Source organism: Sipha flava, unplaced genomic scaffold (genome assembly GCF_003268045.1).
Source record: "Sipha flava isolate LNK unplaced genomic scaffold, YSA_version1 84_pilon_pilon, whole genome shotgun sequence".
NCBI classification, from domain to species: domain Eukaryota; kingdom Metazoa; phylum Arthropoda; class Insecta; order Hemiptera; family Aphididae; genus Sipha; species Sipha flava.
In genome coordinates this window covers 1,046,489-1,056,402 of record NW_020273626.1, presented here as the reverse complement: position 1 = coordinate 1,056,402, position 9,914 = coordinate 1,046,489, and positions in this window count along the sequence as shown.

Below are 9,914 nucleotides of genomic sequence, written 5' to 3'. Positions count from 1 at the left end.
TTTTTTTTGGATGGTAAAGACGACTCACTTGAATCCACTACAATTCGATTTTTATTTTCCTCAGTTGTTCGATCATCATTTTCCACAGTACTTGCACTAGTTGCACTTTTCTTTTTAAAAAAATGTGTAATATCGACATTTTTCCTCTTAGACATTATGTTTTTGTTCAATAAATGAATAAAATGAAATAATTACAGTATAACAAATTACTACTATAATACAAACGTCACCAATTAAATTAAAAGAATAAATCGCGGTCACTTTTAACGGCGTATTACGAGAAATATAATTTCGATTACTAAGAAAATTACAAGTACGCATGTATATCTACGATTGTCAAACTAAAGACTAAAGAGTGTCTAATCTAATATTAACAGTCAACACAATAATTATTACTATTATTGGTACTGCTAGAAATAAACTGATATCTGTATTATAAATATGTATATTACAGGCAGTCAGGAATAAGGAAGATTTTAATATCTGTAAACAAAATAAACATGAAATCTCATACTATTTTTAGGACAAAACTCTATGAGTCGGTTGGGCTGGCCGGCTGGTGGTTGTCGTCGCTCATACGGTCGCAATAATATTGTTGTTATCGACACTTCATATATTTATGTTATAAAAATAAAAGACGAAAATTTGTGACAGTAACAATTAACAATACATTAGAATGGTATAATACAAAATAATGTAATTTAATAGTACAACAAATTAGATACAACACATTTTGATACGTCTGACGGGGGGGGGCCGCCCCTACCGCCCCCCTGGATCCACGCCTGTTTCCGAGGATGAAAAGGGATAGTAATTTTTTACTGAGGGTTGGTGAGATTTCTAAGTCAATTTCTGAATTTAGAGTAGTAAAATTTGGGTATTTTAGTGAATTAAAATATTTGCGAGATTTATAATTATTTTTTTATATAAGTTAATTAATTTTGTATTTTCAAGCATACATATTGATTACCAGAAATACATAAAATATTTTATAAACAATATTAACCTAGCATTATTGTTATGAATGAATAATGATATACTCGTAAGTTTCGATGACAATGACATTTTCAATAATTACTAAGTTGTCTTTTGTTCACTTTTTATCAAGTTGGTTTAATTTTTCTACTTTTTTGTAACCATTTTGATTTTAAATATTAATAAATGCAAGTAACTATTTGCTGGGGTTTTTTCGCTAAATATCTTTTGTTTGGTTTTTAATTTTATAAAAATAAAAAGCATATATATTTATGCTACGATAACATTTTCGGTTAAAATCAAGTGAATAAAAAGAACGACGACGTTAAAGAAGGATGAGTAATTAAGTAAAGGACTGATCACTGGAACAATTTAATTTAATTTTTATGTATTTATGATGAATCATGAAAATTAAAAGCGATTCTCAAGGAGCTATAGTGTAATATAATCTTTGATTGTTACGAGTATATTAGTATTTAATTGTCATAAAAGAAATTAAATTGATCATATTTCATAGATAGACCGGTAACTATGCGTTAATAAATTACAAAGCTGCATTAATTTTAACTTTTTAACTTCAGAGCTTTTTTTTTTATCTTTGAACTTTAGTATTAACTTGAAGAACTCCATTTACTAATAAACTTATGATTATCATCAAGTTAATTTTTCGCATTACACTGTTTCTCATTTTTTTATTATTATTATTATTATTTTTTTTTTGTTAACTAAAGTGTAGTGAATAATAATAATATAATAATGAAAAAGATTTAATTTTATGTTGTAATTCTAATTCAAACATATATTAAAATTGTAATGAGTGTTTTATGTTCTTAAATTTTTGGTCAACACATGTATATTCTAATGATTAGAATCTAATCAGTTATAACTATTTTATGATGCAGATAAAATTTACAATCATATAGGTCATTGTGAATTATGTCAGGAGCGTATTTATGGGGGGGAGGGGGTGCCAAGGGGGTCCAGGCCCTCTCCGAAATTAAAATCACCATTGTTAAAGATTGTTATTTTTAACAAGGATAGGTCTTAATGCCGGGAGTTTCGAAAATTTGTTGCGACACTGAGAATGTTGCTTATGTGATAATTTAAAACTTTATAAAATATGTTTATGCTTTTAAGAAAATATGTGGTGAATTTTGTGTGACTCTAATAAAAAATTTGTTTATTACAATGTAGTTTTTATACTTTTAAAAAATAATAAATTATTAAAAAAAATTGAGTTTTTTATTTTTCTGATGGTGTAAAGACAGTCAAGAAGTCTAATAGTGTTAAAGTAATTTTTTTCGTAATAGTGTGCTTTCTCCTTCCCTTTCACACAAAAATAAAATACATAATCGGCCCCCTTCGAAATAAAAACCTATATACGCCACTGAATTAGGTATTATGTTTAGAAGGAAAATTGTATTTCATGATAAAAAAAAAAGTCGTTCGTTTTGCTGGTTATTTAATTTAAGATTTGTCGTTAATATTTACGTCAATATTGATATAACATTTATCTTTATACTTATATAGTCTACTGATGATGTTAAATAAACTGTGACTAAAACATTTGAATATTGATTACTGATAAAAAAACAATGGATAAAGTTGAAGGTTATATATTTTACATAAGAGGTAAGTGAAATCCGGAGACATTGAAAAAATGAAAAAGATTTCAGGATACTTTAGATAATAAAGTTGACATTTATATACCTAATTTATTGTTTTAGTATTCGTTTACAACGTTTTTGATTTGATTAAATTTGATTAAGCATAAACATATCATTAGTGGTCTATAAAAAGTTTTCAATACTATTAATGTTTTTTTAATTGGTTTTCTTATGGACTTCAATGGACACACATGACGTGTATAAAAGTTTCTGAAAAATATTAGCTGTCCTAAAGAGTGTTCACATGAAAGAAAAAACCATTGTTAAAATTATTATTCAGAATAATAACATTTTTCACTCGTTTTAAAATGAAAAGATCTATACAGTGTGTAATATGTTTAAATATTTTACAGAATCAAAATTTGACACAATTAATACTCTGTGTATTTAGTTATATATATATATATATATATATATAAAAAAAATTATAAATTTTAATAGAGTAAAATCGTTGAAAAAATCGAGCGACTTATATTTTTATTGGTATAAAAATATATATTGGTATATGTTTAGTTATACGGATTTTTCTCTTGGTCAACGATTCATGGATAAATCCGTATACATTAAATACAGTGCTATGAATGTTGTACGTTTAGCATGTATTTTTCAATCACAGATTTTAAGAAAACCATAAAAAATTTCTGAGAAAAGTTCAAGGACCCTCTAAACTCATTTTTTAATGAATATAAACTTGATGAATGTTTACTTTAGTACGATCGAGCTCCAATTACCAATGTTTATAAAATAAAATAGCTTAGCTCAATTCAACGTAATAGTATTAATCTTGCACTGATTAAAGAAAAAAAAATCACCAGTACTTGCTCGATGCACACGATTGTATAATGTGATAAATTTTTATGTTATACTACTAAGCCATGTTCAATAGTATTTGTTTTACTAATAGACACGTTTTTCACATTATTCAACAACAAACTATATATACCAGTAAGATAATATACGAGTGTCTCGTAATAATGTTGTGTCATATCGAACGTTCGATTTTTAAGAAAGAAATATTAAATATTCTGTATTGCTCGTCGGTGCGCCGAAATAAACTTAAATGAATACCTAATACCAATGAAAATACGTAGAGCTTGGTGATCTATAGACACAACTCTCGGAGCGTCTCTTATCTCACCGACCCCGACAGTATTACGTAAATATATGAGCAACTGGCAAAAACAAACGTCAAACGACAAGCATTCTGTGCCACGGCGACTTATTGGTATTCTTAAATTTAAAACGCGTTCGCGTTAACATTTAAATTCATCGAATCCACGCAGTAAATGTAAAATATCTTCCGAACGGAATTCAGTAAATAGTTGAAATAAGCGAATAGTTAATTAAATACAACCATTGTCGGAAAATGGCGAGCTTTTTTTTTTTTTTAATCAAAATATTTTCGTTAATTTCGAATTCGAATCTTTATTTTATCATATTATTGTAATACTATACATGTTAGGTGTTTAACATTGGTAAAATATCGATAGTTAACATGTTATGTAACCAACTCATCCTCAATGTGCTAAGTTCATAATTAAAGTTTAACATTTACGTCATTCCCAGTTGAAAATTCACAACAGGCCCAGTACTATGCTAGTAGTGACTAATACTGGCGACTACTGGCAGACAGTACTGGTCCAGTATTGGCATATATCTGGGATGATAACAATATTCTGTACTGGATTTACAGTACTTGATCAGTACTGGAAATCCAGTACTAGACAAATACTGATATTCAGTAAGGGCATAGTATTGACTGCAAATACTGGTAAAGCACTGACTAACATTACTGGTGCCAACACTTGCATGAAAGTACTGTACAGTAGAGTACAGTACTGCTTTTAAGTATTGTTAAGTACTTTTATTAAGTTAATAAATTTTTATTTTACACTGTTGTTGTTTATGAATTTTAGATCAATATAGATTTAATGTCTTAATGAGCACCAGTATTAAAATGTTAGAATTGAATGTAAAATGATTATCAAAAATAATAAGTTTTTCTAATTATAGTAAAATATCATCATAAATTAAAAATCAAGGATAAATGTTACTGTGATCTGTGTACATTGAATATTTAACAATAAAATATATGTTAGTAGTGTAGGAAAAACAAAACAAAATATTTATTAAAAATTAATAATGTATACATAATTATTTATAGTGATGAAAACATAAATTGAAAAATGTACTTTTTTTATATTATAATAATTATTATTATACAAATTATATTTCACTTTATTTATTTATTATTTATTAATTTAAACAACTTAAATGTCCTTTTTCTTATACTTGTCATCATGGAATTTATTTAACAACCTTTCCTTTTTCCCTCCATCTCTGTCCTTGGCTCCAGAAAACCAGCGACTTATCTGGGTAGATATATCTTTTGTAGCCACACCAGAAAAATTATAAGTTATTACTTCTAAAAAAAAAAAAAAATGTAATAACTTATTTAAAAAGTCTGTTAAATTATTTTCATGAGGAACTAGAATGTGCAAATAAGATTAAAATATACCTAGTAAATATTTGTAAGTTTCTGTAGTTGAAAAATTCAATTTTTTTTGAGCCGTTTGTTTCCCGCCCAAAGGCACTGTAATAAATTTACACATTTGGTGTAATAATCCTAGTAATAACTGCTGAAAAATTTTCTATTAGCTTTGATATAAATTTAACATTAAGCATCATAAAACATTTCTAAAAAAAAAAAAAAATAATAATCTATATAAATAGGTTTGAAATTCATTATGACTAAAACTGAACAATCAAACTATTTATTTTTTTATTTATCTAATTATTATAAACATATTAAATTAAAAGTTCGTATATTTATATATATTTTGTATATTAAAACAATTTGATTTAGGGGTGTTGTAATAAAAAAATGTATATTTCAAAGTGAATATTGGATTAGCTAAAACTGAGTTAGATTTTAGATTTGAAATTCAACCGAAAATTAAATTAAATATACTAAATTCACATAAATTAAATTTAAATTTTCTTTTAGGTTGAACTTTATTTTGATTATTTAAAAAAAAAAAAAAATTAATTTAATTTAATATCAAATTATTTAAATTAAAAACTTGTCAAGAAAACAAAAATAGTTTTATATTTTGTGCATCCTATAAAATATATTTCTTATCAGATTTTTTATCAACACTACATCAGTCTTTAATTTGTTGTCAAAATCTTGGAAGTTTTCTAATTGGTTTAATGGTAAATCATTAATGGTCTCATTTTGAAAAATTTTTTCAATGTCAGCAGTGTTACTATCAATAGCAAATAGCGCTCTTGTTATTTTGGCTTCCTCTCTTACGCGATATAATAATACTTATATTAATACTTTTTCTTATAGACTCAAGATTAGCTTTTGATACAAGAGTATTTTTAGCTGTTAGGAGAAACATACATTTAATAGTTTTATATTCATCTTAAAATTAACAAATATTAATTTATTATTATTATTATTATTCATTTATTTCTTAAGATAAGAATATAATAAAATAAAATTATAAATGTTTTCTTACCTACACAACCACAAGTTGGACAATATTTGTAATTTGGCTTATGAGGACGCCACACCAACTGTATGTTGTATGCAAAAATTGATTCACGTAGGATAGAACCACTCGGGTTATATTCGTCATTATGGAACCAAATTTTCACCATAAAAAGAAGAGAATACTGACTATGCAATATCGTTTTTATTTTTTCGATATCCCTTTTATAAAAAGTTTATTATTGTTTCAAAATCTATGATTTTTTTATATTTTTCAAACTTAAATAGCGGTTAACATAATAATTATATCGAAAAAATAAAAACGACATTGCATAGTCAAACTTCGCCTCTTTCTAATGGTGAAAATTTGGATTCATAATTAATACTATTTCCAGAATGGTTCTCTCCCGCGTAAAACGGTTTTGAGCAAAACTTTTTAATTTTTCATGATATTTTTGTGTCAATACGTGCTGCAGTCAACGGAAAATATCCAAACGAATAGTAGTTAGTACGATCCCCTTCTACAATACCACAAATATTACACCGATAACGATCGCGGTTGTCGATGTTGTTTTAACGCTATTAATGTTATTACTTATTATTACCTTGATATTATTAGATTATAGTATTTAATTTGGCTATCGCCAAGTTATACTCAGGGACGGCGCGAGGGGGCGGGCAATTACGGCAGTTGCCCAGGGCCCCGCACCTTAAATTATAATTAAGGCTCCGCGGTTCTGATTTAACTGAACTTAAAATATTTTATTAATATAAATTATAAGACCCAACATTAATTTTGCCTAGGGCCTCGCAAATTCTAGCACCGTCACTGGTTATACTATACGTAAATAGAAAATATAAATGGATATGCTCGTCATGCTCATGAATTATGATTGTTGTATTGTCAGCTGTGAATTGAAAACTATGAATTTATGACTATGAATTGAATAGTTTAATAGTTTTGAATATTTAAATAAATTAACTATGTCTATTTTTACAATATTTTTATTTTGGACCAATCTGGATAAGAAGGCTGAATTTGGTTCATTTTTTTTTGCTAATGTTCCAATGTGTCATATATTTATTTTAATTATCTTTAATTTTATCGTGATGACATGACCTGATACCTAAGATCTGTTTGAAGCCCAAATTGAATTATAATTTAAAAAATATTGTATGATTATAGTATATTACGTTGCCTATAAAACATGTATTAATTATTTTGCCATACTACAGGTATCTAACCATCTAAAAAAGTACCAATTTCTATATTATAGGTCATTAGCAATATGTCCACATTTTTAATTTGACTATCGGCTTAGGTCTTCAGTATATAAATGTAGTATATACCTATATACCTACTGATAACCTATATCGATATAATAGAATAATTCAGTAATAGTAAATATTATTAATTGATACTACACTATTTAAGTAAAACTAAAATAATTATATCATTGCATTTGTTATTTTACTCAAATATTCACGACGCCCGTAATACTATGACAGTATTCAATTAACAATTGGTTCAAATACTTTCATATAATATTATAAAGTATGGACCCATAATATGCCACTATGCCAGCATTGAACCAATACTAATATCTAGTAATAGATTCCCAGCATTAGTGCAGTACTGGATAAAATTGTAACCAGTACTGTGCCCGTACGGGCCAGCCAACACTTGGGTGGCCACTACTAGTGCAGTACTACGCTTTTTGTGAGTAGGGTTGCCAACCGTCCAGCGTGAAGTGGGACGTCCCGTTTCCAGGGCTCAAATAATGCGTATCTGCGGGACACTCATTGTCCCGCTTTTTTTAAACCTGTATAAGTATTTTTATATAGAAGCCTTACATTTTTATTGTGCGCATTTAAAACTATTTTCCATCCGAAATTCCAACAGAGTCAATTGCACGTACCGGTTTAATTAAAAATTAGTAGTATTTATAGATTCAATTCAATATTCAGTACAGAAGCATTTTTTCAAAAAGAAATAATAATTATCTTATGATAGGGTACTCTTAATTGGGAAAAGTGCTTTATTTACTTATTTGTGTTAAAAAAAAAACTTGTGATGATTACTTTAAAATAGCGATTATTCTGTTAATTTTATATGAATATTTCAAATTTTAAATACAACTGATAACAATTATTAAAATCGTTTTCTCTTGTTTCTGTAAATTTGTAAGCATGTCCCGCTTTTTTATGTCAAGTCCCGCATATAAATATCTGGTTTCCCGCTTATCTGTAAATAAGAGTTGGCATAAGTAATAATTTTCCAGTTGGGTTGCGGCGTTGATTAGAATTCGCAGGAAACCGATAATAGTTTTTAGAGCGAACGCGGACGTTAATAATAACGATTTGAATACGGAGTTTTGAATTACGGAGTATCAAGATCGAAATCTGGTATAGTATCGGGCAACTCTCAAAACGTGTAAGTTTAATATGTTGTGTATATTTTTTTTATCAAATCGAGTTTGTTCCAGGTCAATCAAACTGTTGTACTTTTTAAATGGAATAATTGATAATAATTTAATAAGAAATCCAAAAAGGAACAAAATGTATATAAGAAAAAAATGAAATAAAAAAAACCATAAAAGTGAAAAGAATGACGAACGGTTTGAAATTCGTATATTACATAATACACTATGTGTTCTATAAATACAAAATACCAAAAAAAAATTACTTAAAGCGGAACGCACTAAATTCAACATTTATTTTATTTTTCTACGTAAACTCGTGATTTATTATTGAACTTAACATCATTTTCAAATAGAATTGCAAATAAAAATAAAAAACGACACACCGGTACGTTGTATAGTAGGTAAATAAATTCAATTGTTGAACCAAACATGAATGTATTTATACTTAGGGCTACATTAAGAAAGTCTGATAAAATGCTATTTAGTTGTTTATTTATTATTTATGAAAAAAAAAAAAAAAAACAGAAAAATTAAATAAATATTTGACATAAATTTAAATATAATAAATGGGAATGCAATTATTGTTTTAAAATTAAAATGCATTTCATTAAAGTTCATATTCAATGTATTGTTATAATTACGTTATATTATAATAAATATTTTACATTTTTATACTTGTATTCTGATCAATATAAGAATGTTATTATAATATTACATTTATATCTATTCTGATATTATAAATATTTTCTTTATATTTTATTTTGATTTCCGATTAAAAATATCTTATTAATTAGAAAATTGATATATTCTGTATTTTTATTTAATTTGATCTGATTTATTAATACAGTAGAGTGAACATTGAATAAATCCTAGTTATCTTTTTAAGAGATTTAAAGTAATTTATCGAGGTTTCCAACTGTTAAAAAAGCAAAATTTAATATTTATATAGTATTATCAATAGCATTTTAATATTTAATTTAATGTTTAATTTTATATCAACAAATTATTGATATGAATATTAGTTTATTGAAAAGCATACATTGATTTACTGCTTATAGTATATTATTAATAAAATAAATACCGTGATAATTAAATATAATTAAATTTTAATAAATAAAATAATTGGCGTGTACTTGAGTTTAAAAATACATTGAGGACAAAAATAATAAAAGGTATAATTTTGCTATTTTAGGAAGGAAATTAGAAAATATTGATTTCGAACAATATAGTGTATTAATATGTTCCAAAAACGATTTTGGTAACATTTAAACTTTTTATTGATTAAACATGTCTTACTAAAAAATGCATTACAAATTTTATTCCAATTAATTTTCCGTGATTTAACAGTTA